The following is an 18,448-nucleotide window of genomic DNA, read 5'->3' on the forward strand; positions in this document are numbered from 1 at the left end:
ATGGGATCATTATTATAAGTCACACTTTGCTTTTCTGATGAATCTGATGAATGTTGTTTATGCCATTAAAAGTTACATTTTCGAAGGTTAACTTCTTCCCTGCTGAGGAAACTAAATCTAGTGACACTGGTGCCAGACTTGTGAAAGTTAGTAAAGTTATTTCTGCACTGCGTGGGATTTTCACTGAACAACTTTCAAATTCTAAAGGTTCTCCAGAGAGCTGTTTTTTATTTTATTCAAAAGCTTCTCAGAGCTTTAAACAATCTCCATTTAAAAGAGTAAAGTTCATTATCACAGGGGCCTGCTTTTATCCTGTTCTTACCTTTCTGGTTTGGCCCATTTCTTACTTCTAGGTTGTTTTTTCATGTCATAGTTCTGCCTTGTTCATATAATCTAAACAGTCTCAGGTGCATTCGTGTTCAATTGGCTTTTTAGCACTTATTACCCAATCTGCCATAACATTAAAACCACCTCCTTGTTTCTACACACATTGTACAATTACTGACTGTAGTCCATCTGTTTCTCTGCATGTTTGTTAGCCCTCTTTCATGCTGTTCTTCAATGGCCAGGACTCTCCCAGGACCACTACAGAGTAGGCATTACTTGGGTGGTGGGTAATTCACAGCACTGCAGTGACACTGACATGGTGGTGGTGTGTTGGTGTGTGTTGTGCTGGTATGACTGGATAAGACACAGCAGCCCTGCTGGAGTACCGTGTCCACTCACTGTCCACTCTATTATACACTCCTACCTAGTTGGTCCACTTTGCAGATGTAAAGTAAGAGTTGAGTTGGTCATCTTCTAGACCTTCATCAGTGGTAACAGGATGAAACCCACAGGGAGCTGTTGGCTGGATATTTTTGATGGGTGGACTATTCTCAGTCCAGCAGTGACAGTGAGGTGTCCAGCAGCGCTGCTGTGTCTTATCCGCTCATACCAGCACAACACATACTAACACACCACCACCATGTCATTGTCACTGCAGTGCTGAGAATGATCCACCACCCAAATAGTACCTACTTTGTTGTGGTCCTGTGGGAGTCCTGACTATTGAAGAACAGCATGAAAGCAGGCTAAAAAAGTATGCAGAGAAACAGATGGACTACAGTCAGTAATTGTAGAACTACATAGTGCTTGTATATGGTAAGTGGAGCTGATAAAATGGACAGTGAGTGTAGAAACAAGGAGGTGGTCAAAATGTTATGCCTGATCGGTGTATATTAGTCTCTTGTTAATAATTTTACATGTGTATTAAGTCCTGTGCTTTCTTTGCTTTTTTATACATTGTTTAGTATTCCTGTGTGCTTGTATTACCAGTGTTCCTCTTTGATCGAGTTCTTTAGCTTCTTAAATCCATGTATTTTGAAGAATTTACCATTTGTTTGTATTTTAACTTTCATATTTAGATCCAGGTCTGTTTGTGAAATTTTAGTATAGGATTATTGATAAAAACAGTGACCTTATAGATTTGTGTCAGCCTCTTTGCCCATAAAGCAGATAATACGTGAGTGGTGAAGTATTCCCTGCACAACAGTGACACTGATACTTTAATTGCATGCTAGTTTGTGCTGCACTGGTACATATGGTATGAGAACAGAAGCAATTCTGTTTACTAAACAGTGTTGCAGCTCCAGGGATCCAGGATTTAATCTTTGTTTTTGCCTGCTGTAAATGCACAGTTTAGGCTGGTCTTAATGTGCTACACTGAATTCTAATGGGAATGAGGGAGTGTAGTGCTCGGCAGTGACCTGCAATCTGGTTTAGGGTGGTTCAGGTAGATTTCTAGGCTTCAGACTCAGCTTAATATTGGTCAGAATTGCATGGTTATTGAAGATATAATAAATAAATAAAACATGTAATAAATTACCTATATTATATTAAGTTTGAAAGTGTAAAGCTTGAAACTAAAGCTTTTCCCTTTTTATTGGCATACTGTACGAACAGTCCATTACCTGTTTATTTATGTCAGTCCTTTATAATGATATTGTCCGGATATTTTTGGACTGTAGTGCTATTCTCGAATACTATTTCACAACTATGGTACGTTTGTTCAATGACTCAAAAATTATCTAGTCAAAGGTGTTCTAAAGATGGTCTACTTTTACTGATAAATGGGGATGACAAATTATTAAGCATATTAAGATTATATACACAGATCAGCTGTAACATTAAAACCACCTCCTTGTTTCTACACTCACTGTCCATTTTATCAGCTCCACTTACCATATACAAGCACTTTGTAGTTCTACAATTACTGACTGTAGTCCATCTGTTTCTCTGCATGCTTTGTTAGACCCCTTTCATGCTGTTCTTCAATGGTCAGGACCCTCCCAGGACCACTACAGAGTAGGTATTATTTGGGTGATGGATCATTCTCAGCACTGCAGTGACACTGACATGGTGGTGGTGTGTTAGTGTGTGTTGTGCTGGTATGAGTGGATAAGACACAGCAGCACTGATGGAGTGTTTAAACACCTCATTGTCAATGCTGGACTGATAAGAGTCCACCAACCAAAAAAATATCCAGCCAACAGCGCCCCGTGGGCAGCATCCTGTGACCACTGATGAAGGTCTAGAAGATGACCAACTCAAACAGCAGCAATAGATGAGCGATCTCTTTACATCTACAAGGTGGACCAACTAGGTAGGAGTGTCTAACAGAGTGGACAGTGAGTGGACACGGTATTTAAAAAATCCACTCATACCAGCACAACACACACTAACACACCAGTGTCACTGCAGTGCTGAGAATGATCCAACACCTAAATAATACCTGCTCTGTAGTGGTCCTGTAAGGGTCCTGCCCATTGAAGAACAGGGTGAAAGCAGGCTAAAAAGATATGTAAAGAAACAGATGGACTACAGTCAGTAATTGTAGAGCTACAAAGTGCTTCTATATGGTGCTAAGTGGAGCTGATAAAATGGACAGTGAGTGTAGAAACAAAGAGGTGGTTTTAATGTTATGGCTGATCAGTTTAAGCATAGTAACAGATAAGCTACAGTCAGTATGATATTCTTACACAGGGAAATAAACAAGGAAAACATAAAAAGCATACTTCTAAAGTAAATATTTAAAGGAGGGTTGCCAGGTGTTTTGACTATATTTTTATTAAAATGAATCTCACTTTCAATTCTGCTTTAAAGTGACACTTAAGTATGTTTTGTTGGTTAGGGTTACTTTACCCCTGTCCATTTTTTTCTCATGCCGTACGGCCACTATCTTTCACAGTTAACTTAAAGCAAAGCTGAATATTACAGCACTACCAGCAGAGAGTAAAATGTCTTTTTATGAGCAGTATTTCAAGTCAAGCTGAAGGTTTGACCTTTAAATTAGAGTTGGTGAGTGAAGATGGGCAGTAGAAAGATGAGACTTGAAAAGATGGGCAACATTTCCTGCCATATTTGACCTTTCTCTTATTGTTTACAGAGCTAGGAGGCAAAATGTCAGTGGACAGTTCCTGCTTGTTGCATGTTTGGTATTGCCGGTGTGGAAGCTCCTGCTGGGGAAAGTAGTAACAGGACGCTCATCAAACTTGCTCTCATTAATTTTAGTAATTAACAAAAAATTACAGCTAGAAACAAACCTATATACTATGACAAGAAGAATTTGAATGAAAACATGACATTTGCTAAAACATAGCAAACATAACAAAGTTATTCAATACCAATAAAACCCAAATTAAAAAAACAACACATTTAGACATAAAGCCAATTTAATTAATAGCTCAAAGCCAGGTTTGATTTTCAATTTTTTAATTGCATATTGGTAAATGCAAATACGCACATCTGAAAAGCAGGCAATGAATAAGATGAAAGTACAGTGGAACGTCGATTTAACTGACTAAACGGGGGAGCACTGGTCCGTAAAATGCGAGGTTTTTTTTTTTCAGGGGGTGCAAAAATATATATGAAAACAAAGCACTATGGTCCACAAAAGTGCTAAACATGCACATACTATATGCACATAAACAGTAAAATGGACAATGTAAATACATAATGTACAGCCAGTAAATAAATATTAAAATTGATTCACTGTACTACTAGGGAGAAATTTCACCTTGTGAATTTACCTTGTGCGGTGTATATACATACAGTAGACCCTTGAGTTAAGAACGGTTTACCATACGAACATTTTGGGTTAAGAACGATCTTTTTTACGAATGAACTTAACGTACGAACAAATTGCGGATTACAAACCGAAATTCGTAAAACACGTGACGTCACGAACAAGTTGACTCCAACTGTCTCTCTCTCTCTCTCTCTCTATGTACAGTATATATACAGGGGTTGGACAATGAAACTGAAACACCTGGTTTTAGACCACAATAATTTATTAGTATGGTGTAGGGCCTCCTTTTGCGGCCAATACAGCGTCAATTCGTCTTGGAAATGACATATACAGTGGTCAGAGGGATTTTAAGCCATTCTTCTTGCAGGATAGTGGCCAGGTCACTACGTGATGCTGGTGGAGGAAAACGTTTCCTGACTCGCTTCTCCAAAACACCCCAAAGTGGCTCAATAATATTTAGATCTGGTGACTGTGCAGGCCATGGGAGATGTTCAACTTCACTTTCATGTTCATCAAACCAATCTTTCACCAGTCTTGCTGTGTGTATTGGTGCATTGTCATCCTGATACACGGCACCGCCTTCAGGATACAATGTTTGAACCATTGGATGCACATGGTCCTCCAGAATGGTTCGGTAGTCCTTGGCAGTGACGTGCCCATCTAGCACAAGTATTGGGCCAAGGGAATGCCATGATATGGCAGCCCAAACCATCACTGATCCACCCCCATGCTTCACTCTGGGCATGCAACAGTCTAGGTGGTACGCTTCTTTGGGGCTTCTCCACACCGTAACTCTCCCGGATGTGGGAAAAACAGTAAAGGTGGACTCATCAGAGAACAATACATGTTTCACATTGTCCACAGCCCAAGATTTGCGCTCCTTGCACCATTGAAACCGACGTTTGGCATTGGCACGAGTGACCAAAGGTTTGGCTATAGCAGCCCGGCCGTGTATATTGACCCTGTGGAGCTCCCGACGGACAGTTCTGGTGGAAACAGGAGAGTCGAGGTGCACATTTAATTCTGCCGTGATTTGGGCAGCCGTGGTTTTATGTTTTTTGGATACAATCCGGGTTAGCACCCGAACATCCCTTTCAGACAGCTTCCTCTTGTGTCCACAGTTAATCCTGTTGGATGTGGTTTGTCCTTCTTGGTGGTATGCTGACATTACCCTGGATACCGTGGCTCTTGATTAGAGATAATAATAATAATAATAATAAGTTCAACTTATATAGCGCCTTTCACCAAGCTCAAGGTCTCTGTACAGTAATAAAAAGTCAAAACAAACAACACGCAAAACAAGACAAAACAAACTAAAACAAAACAAAAACAAACCGACAGTGAGTAAGGATAGGTTAGAGATATAAATTCAAGAAGTAGAATGAAAATGTTGTGTGAAGAGATGGGTTTTTAAAGACACCTTGAAAGCAGAAAGAGAAGAAATAGAGCGAAGAGTCGAAGGCAGAGAGTTCCAGAGTGTTGGGGCGGCAACGCTGAAGGATCTGCCGCCCATAGTGGACATCCTAAATCTAGGAACAGAGAGTTGATTTGTGTCTGACGACCTTAGTTTGCGTGATGGTGTGTGACGTGTAAGGAGTTTAGTAAGATAGGCGGGAGCGAGACCATGAAGTGCTTTAAAAGTCAAGACCAGAATTTTATATTTAATGCGCATGGAAATTGGCAGCCAATGTAGTTTTTCCAGAACAGGGGTGATGTGGTCAAACTTTCGGGTAAATGTCAGGACCCGAGCAGCTGCATTTTGTATAGTTTGCAGGGGACGAAGGGTTTTGGCGGGAAGTCCGTGCAATAAAGAATTGCAGTAGTCCAAACGGCTGGTGACAAAAGCGTGTATCAGTGTTTCCGCCACCTCAAATGAAAGAAAGGGACGGAGACGAGTAATATTGCGAAGCTGAAGAAAGGCTGATTTGGATAGTGATTTCACATGAGGACCGAATGAAAGCAGAGGGTCAAACAGAACACCAAGATTGCGTACACAGCTGGAAGGTGTGATGGAAACATTCCCAATGAGGAGGGGAGAGTTTGTGAAAGAGGAAAGTGAAGCTTTAGTGCCCACGTAAAGAAGCTCAGTCTTAAGGGGATTAAGCAGCAAGAAGTTTGAATGCAGCCAGGATTGAAGTTCCTGGATACACGAGGTGAGCGAGGCGGGAGGAAAAGAGATGGATGGTTTGAAGGCAAGGTAGAGTTGGGTATCATCTGCGTAGCAGTGAAAGTTAAGACCGTGTCTGCGTATGATGGAACCAAGTGGAAAGATGTAAATAATGAAAAGAAGAGGCCCCAGTACAGAGCCTTGCGGTACCCCTTGTTTCACCAAAGCAGTGTCGGAAACATGATTACCCAAGCGAATGAAGAAATGCCTGTCAGATAGATAGGATTTTAACCAGGAGAGTACAATGTCAGAAATCCCAATATCAGACAGACGAGTCAAAAGGATGTTGTGGTTAACCGTATCAAAAGCAGCAGAGAGATCTAGAAGAAGAAGAGACAAGGTGCATGAGTACGGATACTAGTATCGGGTATTAGCCCGATACCGCGCTCATTAACTCGTACTCGTACTCGCAAACGAGGCTCCGATACTAAACATCCGATACCTTGTGCCTAGTGCACGTTGCTGCGTTAACGCAGGGATTTTTAACCTGTGGGGCGCGAGTGCCTGACCGGGGGGTGCTGACATTACGAGATTTTTTTACTTCTAAAATTAAAGCAATTCATTTTTCACCCACGGGAGACAGGTTGAATTATTCTCACTGACCACGCTCACACGCACGTTTAATGTTATTTAGTTCCGTTTGACAAAAAAAAACCTTCAAAATAGAGCTAACAGCGAAGATAACCGGTTACGAAAGCGTTTGTTATATTACAAGTGTTATAGGACGTGTTTGTGTTCAATACTCTGTTCACAGTGTCGATACAGGAGTCGACTCATTTTAAGCGCAGCATAAGTTTCTTTTCTCAGTCAATTCTCCGTGTTTACTGTTATAATGAATGATGTGGTTGTAAATAAACACCAACTACTACAGAACATTTTGTGTGACTCGCTTACCTGATAAAGCTCAGGCTTAATTATACTAGTTATTACCACAGTGCGGGAGCCGACTCAGAGTCGTTTACGATTTACCGAGGTGAACCACGAATGGATGTGCTGATAGAATCGGCTCAGATGGGATCGGACTGTATTATCTTTTTAAAGTAAATATTTCAATCAGCAGAATCGCATCGCATGTATGATGTGCACAGCGTTAATTACGTGCGTTTATTAATGATGAACGTTAATCACGTGCAAACGTTTATTAATGATGAACGTTAATCACGTGCGTTTATTAATGATGAACGTTTACGTTAGCTTGTCAGAAGCTTTCTCAATGATGTCTGTGCAGTGTTTTTTTTTTTTTTACAATTAATGATGGCAACCCAAGCAACTGTTCCACTGCACTATTTTACACTAAAAACTATACTATTCCATAATGCTCCAGATTGCATCATTTTAAATAGGTATCGGTATCGGTATCGGCGAGTACAAAAATACATGTACTTGTACTCGTACTCGGTTGGGAAAAAATGGTATTGATGCATCCCTACTCTTGATACATCACAAAGACTTGCTGTCTTGGTCACAGATGCGCCAGCAAGACGTGCACCAACAATTTGTCCTCTTTTGAACTCTGGTATGTCACCCATAATGTTGTGTGCATTGCAATATTTTGAGCAAAACTGTGCTCTTACCCTGCTAATTGAACCTTCACACTCTGCTCTTACTGGTGCAATGTGCAATTAATGAAGATTGGCCACCAGACTGGTCCAATTTAGCCATGAAACCTCCCACACTAAAATGACAGGTGTTTCAGTTTCATTGTCCAACCCCTGTATATGTATACATAGTGAGTAAACATTCAAACAGCCGATGATGTTTTTTTTTGGTGTTTTCTTTATATTTTGTAAAATTCTATATTAAAACATCCCCAAAGCGTAGTGTTGAGAAAATGAAAAAATATTTTACTATTTGTTGTTGTATAATTACTCCTGCCAGTAGGTGTCACTGTGTATCAGGCAGAGGGGACAGTGAGTGAGAGAGAAGAGGGAAATCGCTGAGTCAAGTATTCTTTCTTTCGTGCAATTACACCTACAAAATACAACATGAGAGTTATTGTTGTTTCTGGTAGATACATTTTATAAAAAAAGAAAGAAATTGATTATGGTGTATGGTACAGTACACGTACTGTACTAAAATGTGATGTGTGTTGTTTTATGTACAGTACTACTGTGTATTGTTGTTTATTACTGTTTATTACAGGAATGTCTATTCTATAATTTAAGATTTAAGGGAAAATATACTTGTGTTTATAACAAAAAAGACCATTTAAGACATTAGAAAGGTTAGGTAAGGGGGTGGTTTGGGGGGTCTGGCACTGATTAATTCTATTTACATTATTTCTTATAGGAAAAACAGGTTTAACTAACGAACATTTTGACTTAAGAACAGCCCTTCGGAAACAATTAAATTCGTAAGTCAAGGGTCTACTGTATACACACACACAGACACACAAACACAAATGTTACAGCCAACTCTGTTAGAGAGACAGTAGGTATAATTAAGTGACTGGCAAGGTAATGTGTTTCATGAGATCAAAGCTCATCTTACTATTACAAGGTGTATGAATCATTTGTAAATGTCCTCTATATATATTAATATCTCAGAGTTAGCGAGTTGACCACAGCAGCAAAAAGAAAAACAAACTAGAAAAAAAAACTAATAACTGTAACAATCTTAGCAGACTTACTAACAATCCAAGCTATATCACCGGACCCGGCCCAAGGATCTCTTCTAGTGTGGCCTGCTTCCTCTATGGCCTGAACAGACTACCCCTCCAACCCCCCCTTCCCCCCTTCCTCGGCTCTAGGTGCCACCTACCTAAATAGACTCAGCCCAGCCTTTGGGCCAATCCAACTACAGTTGGACTACAAGACAACAAGATTCATCGAAAAAAGTAAAAATATTCACAAGGCATATAAACAAATGTATAAACCCTATAACTACACTATGAATATAAACCAATAATGTTCATAGTAATCCATGGGAGGACAATACTATACTAACCTATACTAACCCCCTGCTCTAGCTCCAGTAATAGTACTTCCCTTCCTAATGGAGGGAAACCCCCTATAACTGAGCTGAATAGTACAGCTCACTCTATGTGTGAGTGCCTCAGGACTACTGCAGATAAGTTTTTAATGCTGAAATTACAATTAAGAATTAAATAAAAGCCAAGCTGAGAAGCATAATTGACTGGTGTGTTATTATCAAATCATAAAGTAATTCTAATAAGAATAAAATAAAAGCTAATCTCATTAAAGTGTATGTTGAACCCACATACACACCAAACAGGGACATTATCCAGATAATGCTAATAGGGGTAGCATTAGGATTTAGAATGTACACTGTCTTACCTATTTGTGACCATCAATATATTGTTCAACCGTTTCGATTATTAAATTAGGAAAATAGGGCCGCTCAGGTGGCGCAGCGGTAAAAAAGAAACGCGCTGCAACCAGGGCTGGATTCTGAGAGCGTGGTATCGAATCCAGCCTTGCTTTACCGGTTCAAAGCTGAGTGGCTATATGAGCAACGATTGGCCGGTTGCTCATGTGGGGGGTGGGACAAAGAACCGGATGTGGGTCTCTCTCTGTCAGAATGCGATTGCGTTCTCTGCCGGCTGATTGGAGGCGCTTACACAGAGATGGGAGAGGGTGCCCTTAGGGTGTGTCTCTCCGCATGCAACGCTAGGTGGCGCCAAACTCGTCAATGTGTGGGTGGCAAAGATGCATCTGGCTGCTGCTCGTGTTTCGGAGGGGATACGGGTTAGCTTCAATCACCTCCGTCAGGGCAGGGTTCGGCATAGACAGAGAGGAAGCACGATGCTAATTGAACAATTGGATGCGCTAAAAAGGGGAGAAAAAGGGGTAAAAAATAAAAAAATAAAAAATAAAAATACAAAAAAAATTAGGAAAATAGAACAACGGATATAGAAATATTGTTGTGAGCTAAGTACTTTTTTCCATACTTATTACTTAGAATATAATCTCTTTTCATCAATCAATAGGGTGGGTATAGACTAGTGGTTAAGGTACAAGACTAGTAATGGCAAGGTTGCTGGTTTAAGCCTTCATCAAGACCCTTAACCTCAACTGCTTAGACCACATGTGTCAAATTCAAGGCCTGCAAGCCAAATTCGGCCCGCCACGTCATTTTATGTGGCCCGCGAGAGCTTAAAAGACGTATGATTGTCTTAAATACACTGTAAAATCGTACATAAACTGCATCTCCCACAATGCATGCCAATTTTGTGACCCGCAAAGTGACCGCATCTCACCACTAGATGGCAGTGTTTCCACATCAGCGTTTAACTGAGGCAGTTTTCCAACAAGTGATGTTGAGAAATATTTACAAATAATCCCAAAATGTACAAGAAGAGAAAGTTGAAGCAGAAGGAAGAGAATTTAATGAAAGATGGGAAAGTGAATACAAGTTTGTGCTTCAAGAAGGAAAAACCAGTACGTCTCTTGGGGGTCTGTGGTAAAGGAGTACAATATAAATGTAGGTATACATTACAATAGTGATGGCGAATTACTGTGATTGCTGCTATTGAATCTTTCCCTGAAGTCACGTGGTTGTGTGCCGAAATGAAGCTTCGGACGTCATTGGTCATGTGATCATTGTAAAACGAATCAAGCATCGACACAGTGATTTGAAGCAAAGCGTGTCGTTTTTTGACACACGCCTCAAAGCTTCAGATTCAAGGGTGACATCACTATATTATAAATATACAGTATACATTTGGCATTTTGACACCAAACACAGAATTTAGCCTCCAGGCAGACTGCAATCACAGCAGGATACGTTACAATCGGCCTTTTGAGGGCCACCATAATGCTGATGTGGCCCTCAGTGAAAATGAGTTTGACACCCCTGGCTTAGACAATAAACTTTCACAGTACTGTAAGTTGCTTTGGGTAAAGGCGTCTGCTAAAAGCCTTAAATGTAACTCAAAAGTCACCTTCAAAAAGCTGTTAAGGGTTTAAAATTAAATCTACTGGAAATCAAAATCACATTAAGTTGCAGAAAGGTTTGTTAAATTGTAAACTCTGGGTAAATTATCAGCCAACTACTCACAAATTCATGCATAAATTCAAGGCATAAGGCCAAATCAGGATGAGTGAGAACTAAAAATGTTACATTTTGGCTCATTTGGTCTCCACTGTGCAATGATGGAGATCAAAAGACTGGCAGAGCTGCATGGCTTACTGGACAACATGGGGAGTGATCTGGAATATCTGACAGGGTTGATGCATTTAACAGCCTTTGTAAAGAGTCATGCTGATTTATACATACATAAATACATAAAAATTGAGTTTTGTTTTAATGCACTTCAGTGGCTCAGGAACTGAAGAGTCTCCTGAGGAAAACAGGACAGAAATAAATATTGTAGAAAGTTTCAGATAATCCCTATGGCTTTAGATTCAGTGAAGCTTCATAAGAAAAAAGTTTAAAGATTAAATCATTGAAACATTCTTCATTGTTAACCTTTTAAATTCTTGTTCGTGGTCATGATAAAAATTTGACTGAGCCATGAGTAGTACAGCAGAAAATTCTAAACTCTCTGTACAAGTCTCACTAGGTGGATGTCACCATGTCTGAGCAACTTCAGCTCCCATGATCATCCGAGCAATTTCCTTTAAGAGCAAAATACATGGACCACATCACCAATGTACACATATCAGCCATAACATTAAAACCACCTCCTTGTTTCTACACTCACTGTCCATTTTATCAGCTCCACTTACCATATAGAAGCTTTGTAGTTTAACAAATACTGACTGTACTCAATCTGTTTCTCTATATGCTTTGTTAGCCCCCTTTCATACTGTTTTTCAATGGTCAAAACTCTCCCATGACCACTACAGAGTAGGTATTATTTGGGTGGTGGATCATTCTCAGCACTGCAGTGACACTGACATGGTGGTGGTGTGTTAGTGTGTGTTGTGCTGGTATTAGTGGATCGGACACAGCAGCGCTGATAGAGTTTTTAAACACCTCACTGTTACTGCTGGACTGAGAATAGTCCACCAACCCAAAATATCCAGCCAACAGCGCCCCGTAGGCAGGGTCCTGTGACCACTGATGAACTCAAACAGCAGCAATAGATGAGCGATCGTCTATGACTTTACATCTACAAGGTGGACCAACTAAGTAGGAGGGTCTAATAAGAGTGGACAGTGAGTGGACATGGTATTTAAAAACTCCAGCAGCACTGCAGTGTCTGATCCACTCATACCAGCACAACACACACTAACACACCACTACCATGTCAGTGTCACTGCAGTGCTGAGAATGATCCACCACCTAAATAATACCTGCACTGTAGTGGTCCCGTGGGGGTCCTGATCATTGAAGAACAGGGTGAAAGCAGGCTAAAAAAAAAAGTATGTAGAGAAACAGATGGACTACAGTCAGTAATTATAGAACTACAAAGTGCTGCTATATGGTAAATGGAGCTGATAAAATGGACAGTGAGTGTAAAAACAAGGAGGTGGTTTTAATGTTATGGCTGATAAGTGTATTTTGCATAAATAGAAGAAAGGCTTAGAATAGATCAGTACTGAAGAACTAACAATGTCTTCCTTTATAATAACACAATAGCCATGACATTACATATTTTACCCTCTATTCATTTAAGGTCTACACAACAGATTGCAGAACAAGTATATCATAAGCAATGTGGAGGTAATAAGAACAGATGGTTCAGTAGTCAAGGTCTGGCAGATAATTGTTCAGTGCTATTACTATCTAATGAAGCATTGCTAAGCCTTGGCTCTAAAATAAAGATTTTAAAAAATGCAGCGTCTCTTCTTTCGCAGCATCTGACATCAGATCTGATCCTGCTTCAAATATCATTGCTTTTCATACTCATTGAGCCCCTGCTTAACAGTTTTTGGTTCATGTTCTTTTTTATGCTTTAAAATGCTAATCCAAAGTCAAACCCACAATTGTGACTAAAAACATCTTTGTGGTTGTGTTGCATGAACCAGTGACTTTCCAGTCCTGTACCATAAATGGGACAGTGGTCGCCTAGTGTGTAGAGCATTGGGCTATCAATCAGATTGTCGGTTCAAATCCAGGCTCTGCTATGCAACCACTGTTGGGTCCTTGAGCAAGGCCCCTAACCCTGTTTGCTCCAGGGGCGCCGTACAATGGCTGACCCTGCGCTCTTGGACCCAGCTACCACTGCATTTGTAACCTTATGACAGAAAATGTTTCTGATAGTCAGATCTGATTTGGCAACCATCAAAACTAGCTGAGGTAAAAAATGCTTAATCTTGCAAAAATTTGCCGCTCAGGTGGTGCAGCGGTAAAATACGCTAGCGCACCAGAGTTGGGGTTTCGAATACATCGTATTGAATCTCAGCTCTGCCTTCCGACTGGGCTGGGCGGCTGCATGAACAACGATTGGCTGTTGTTCAGGGTTAGGGGTAAAAAGTCGGATCATAGGTCCTCATAACTGGTGCAACTGCGGCCCCTGCTGGCTGACTGATGGTGCCTGCACAGGGCTGAGGAATAATGCTGATGGGGGTGTGGCCCTCCGTACACAGTGCCCGTCGGTGTATGAACTCGACTCGTGCAGGTGAAAAATGCAGTCTGTATTGACTGTACATGCCGGAGGGGGCGTATGTCAGTTGAGAGGTGTCCTCAGTCAGCGGTGAAGGGTCGAATCAGTATAGAGGACGCATTTAGGGTAATTGGACATGACTAGATTAGGGCAGAAAATTGGGGGAAAAAGTGGGGGGGAAATCTTACAAAAATGTAATTAAAAATTAAGCATAAAACACAGAGAAAAAGCCGCTCAGGTGGCACAGCGGTAAAAAGACACGCTGCAACCAGAGCTGGATTCTGAGTACCTCGTATCGAATCCAGCTCTGCCTCACCGGTTCGAGGCTGAGTGGCTGTATGAGCAACGATTGGCCGGTTGCTCAGTTGGGGGGTGAAACAAAGAACCTGATGTGGGTCTCTCTCTGTCAGAATGCAATTATGACCTTTGCCGGCTGATTAGAGGCGCCTGCACAGAGATGAGGAAGAGTGCCCTTAGGGTGTGTCTCTCCGCATGCAACGCTAGGTGGCACCAAACTCATCAATGTGTGGGTGGCAAAAATGCATCTGGCTGCTGCCCATGTTTCGGAGGGGATATGGGTTAGCTTCGATCTCCTCGGTCAGGGCAGGGTTCGACATAGACAGAGAGGAAGCACGATGCAAATTGAACAATTGGATGTGCTAAAGGGGGAGAAAAAGGGAGAAAAAAAAAATACAGAGAAAAAGGCGATAACAAAGTGAGCCTTCCAACAAATGAAGCCTATCGCTCATGTAAACAGAGAGACGTAAAGAATGTCAAGAACTCACTACAGACTTTATCATTGACTGGACTGAATGATAACTCTAATTATTTTTGCTAGTTATAACTTTTAGTTCATTTTAATTTGTGTGTTTATGATATTGTGTAAATCCTATTTATTCTAATTATTCTCCAGACCACCCAAGAAGGATGTGTCCCTGCTGAGTCTGTTTCCTCTCAAGGTTTCTTCCTGTAATTTTAGGGCATTTTTTCCCTGCCACTGTCGCCCTCGGCTTGCTCAACAGGGGTTTTGGTCTGTTGGTCCTGGATTCTGTAAAGTTGCTTTGAGACAATGTTCATTGTAAAAATCACTATATAAATAAAGTTGACTTGACTTGACTATGCATTCACATGCATCCACTCAATGTGTACCTGTTGACAAACCATTTGAACCAACTCAGAATGACTTCATATGAAAAATATTAATATTTCCTTGAATGTATGAATTAGATCTAGAGGAGTTTTTATTAGTGTACATATGTCTGGTACAGAGTGCTTTGCTTCCCGAAAATATTAGAAGTGAAAAATAATCCTTTATTACTGCACTGTGGAAAATGTGATGGTAAGATTATAAATTATCCATTTATCATTATCAAATATAATGGACTTTGTGTGCAATAAAGTAAAGCCTTTGCTTTTATTTCCTGGAAAGTACTGTACATAAATCAAATGGGTTATAAATAGACCGAATTGGCTTTTACCAGACATTCCTGCTCTCCTGGAGTCTATTAAATTTTTTTACCTGTATGAATGAAGCTGCTTACACTTCAGTCAAGGAGTTATATATAAGCTTTCTGGTTTAATAAAAAGTGAACAAGTGCAGCACTGTGTCTAAATTATTTATAAATAATAAAATACAAATATCAGACATACATTATGGTATATATACTGATCAGCCATAACATTAAAACCACCTCTTTGTTTCTACACTCACTGTCCATTTTATCAGCTCCACTTATTATATAGAAGCACTTTGTAATTCTACAATTACTGACTGTAGTCCATCTGTTTCTCTGCATGCTTTGTTAGCCCCCTTTCATGCTGTTCTTCAATGGTCAGGACTCTCCCAGGACCACTACAGAGTAGGCATTATTTTGGTGGTGGATCATTCTCTGTGGTGGTGGTGTGTTAGTGTGTGTTGTGCTGGTATGATTGGAGCAGACACAGCAGCGCTGCTGTAGTTTTAAAATACCGTGTCCACTCACTGTCCACTCTATTAGACACTCCTACCTAGTTGGTCCACCTTGTAGATGTAAAGTCAGAGACGATCGCTCATCTGTTGCTGCTGTTTGAGTTGGTCATCTTCTAGACCTTCATCAGTGGTCACAGGACGCTGCCCATGGGGCGCTGTTGGCTGAATGTTTTTGGTTGGTGGACTATTCTCAGTCCAGCAGGGACAGTGATGTGTTTAAAAACTCCATCAGCATTGCTGTGTCTTATTCACTCATACCAGCACAACACACACTAACACATCACCACCATGTCAGTGTCACTGCAGTGCTGAGAATGACCCACCACCCAAGTAATACCTACTCTGTGGTGGTCCTGTGGGGGTCCTGACCATTGAAGAACAGCATGAAAGGGGGCTTCACCTACATGTAAGGCGCCTCTGGCTTCTTTTCTCTTTGTGTCTCTTTAGCCACAGTATTGTTCCACCATTGGTTAAGTATTATACAGTACAATTGGGTTCATACTGTGTAACATCACTGTGTAGCTTTAAGTGGTGCCTCAGTGGTGAGCCACTCACCACCCCATTACCCTTAAACATCCTTTTTAACTCCCAACGCAATGTTACAAGCTTGTAATTGTGCTAAACCTTGAATAACATCATTATTAGGATTAATGGTTGCTCAGTGTCAGCTTTTCACAGGAGACCAAGGATTTCTAGCCTCACACATGCATGTCACATCAAGCAGTTTATCTCTTTAACTGCACTTTAGAAGGTCATCAGGAAACGGGTTCAGAATTAAATGAGACTGAACCTTGGGCTTAGAATGTACTAAAATCCAAGGTGTGTATGATGTTCACAGTATTCACAGTCTCAACAGGATTTACAAGCCCAGAGCAAAACTGCTGCTCATTATCTACAAACGATCTAAGAATATTAATACATGTTTACTTTCTGTCTAAGAAAAGTAATAATGTAAAAGCTCTGGGCCTGGACAATTGTCTATGTCACGTAAGTTTAGTTTTAGCACTGTTATTTAATGTGAGTTACATGTAAAATAAAAAAAGGATCTTCACTGTTGTGGTATGTATTGCTAAAGTAAAATAAAGGGTTTATTTGTTTGGTTTTTATAACTTGTTTACTCTGGTGAGTCATTTTCAAGGCAGTTTTTTGTATGAAAACTTTGCATTAGTTCAGTGACAAGTCATTCTTAGTCTCTCTCTTTCTCTGTAGTATTTAATACATTTTGTCAAAATGTGTTCTACAGTAACTGTAGTTTGACAAATGTTGCATACAGGGGGGCCTCCTCTCCCCTTATCAGATACAAATGCGTAAGTTGAGTGTGTTCAATACGGCATCTTGTATATAACATTTGTTCTGTACGTTTTTCCAAAAAGGTATTTTGCTAAATAATTATATTAGGACAATTTAATCGTTGGTTAGTGGGTTCCATTCTAATTGCCACTGGTTTTGTATGTATACTGTTATTAGAATGAAGATATCAGAGGGTGAGAGCTTGAGGTTTAATGTCTGTTCACTTGTTTTTCTTCTTGCTAGCTGATCTACTTTTAATACACTGCCGGGCCAAAAAAAGGTTCACACATGGATTTGCCACCACAGAGTCCAGACCTGAACCCCATTGAGAATCTCTGGGATGTGCTGGAGAAGACTTTGCGCAGTGGTCCAAATCTCCCATCATTAGTACAAGATCTTGGGGAAAAATTAATGCAACTCTGGACAGAAATAAATGTTGTGACATTGCAGAAGCTTGTGGAAACGATGCTACAGCGAATGTGTGCCATAATCAAAGCTAAAGGCGGTCCAACCAAATATTAGAGTGTATGACCTTTTTTGGCCAGGCAGTGTATATACGGTAGTTTAACTCTGCAACTGTAAACTGTAATTGGGGTTGTGCCCAATTCAGTGCTAGATAACTGTTGGCCCTTTTTAAAAGACATAAAATGAGCTCCGTTCTGGTTCACAAACTTGATTTTGAATTGGTTCAGCATGCTTCCACCACAAAAAAACAAAAAGCATCCGAACTGCAAACGTTCGTTCGCTGCGTGAACCATGGCGTCATCTGTGGCTGTGTCAAGTTGTAGAGGTTCTTAAACACATGAGAAGCGAAACCTCTTTTGCACCAGCTGTACCACTGTTTTTTTTTTTTTGTTGGAGTGTGGCGCACCGTACACTTTTGAATTGAATATTGACCCAGCTGGCCGCTAACATTTTAAAGCACCTCCAGTGAGACAAACTGTTTGATATGACACGGTAAAAGTAACTTAACGTAAAAAAAAAATAAAGCGTAACGTGGCTTGTTGTACTAAAACATATCCTGAGGAATTTCAGTAGTGCAGAGCACTTATGACCAGTAATAAATTAGAGAAATGTAGTGTTCCTATGTCGTTCTTTTAGTACATTAAGCCATATTAAGATTTTTTTTTTTAACAAAAAGCATTTTGTACTCTGCCAGAGAAGCTGATACTCAGTGTTTCTCAGCACCCCAAGCTGCATAACACAAGTTCAAAAGTGAAACTACCACACAGTGAGGAAAATACAGCTAAACATAGATATATGTGGATGCTTTCAGAGTGGATTTAATACTTACTTTACGTAAATGGATATTCATGTCTTGGTGCACTTCGTCTTCTTATCACCAATAGTTGAGCAATGCTTTTTGCATTAAAACAAACATCGGTAACAACAGCACAAATGCTCGCAGGTAATCTACACACTCCGCCATCGTGTAAGTAC

Source organism: Trichomycterus rosablanca, chromosome 11 (genome assembly GCF_030014385.1).
Source record: "Trichomycterus rosablanca isolate fTriRos1 chromosome 11, fTriRos1.hap1, whole genome shotgun sequence".
NCBI classification, from domain to species: domain Eukaryota; kingdom Metazoa; phylum Chordata; class Actinopteri; order Siluriformes; family Trichomycteridae; genus Trichomycterus; species Trichomycterus rosablanca.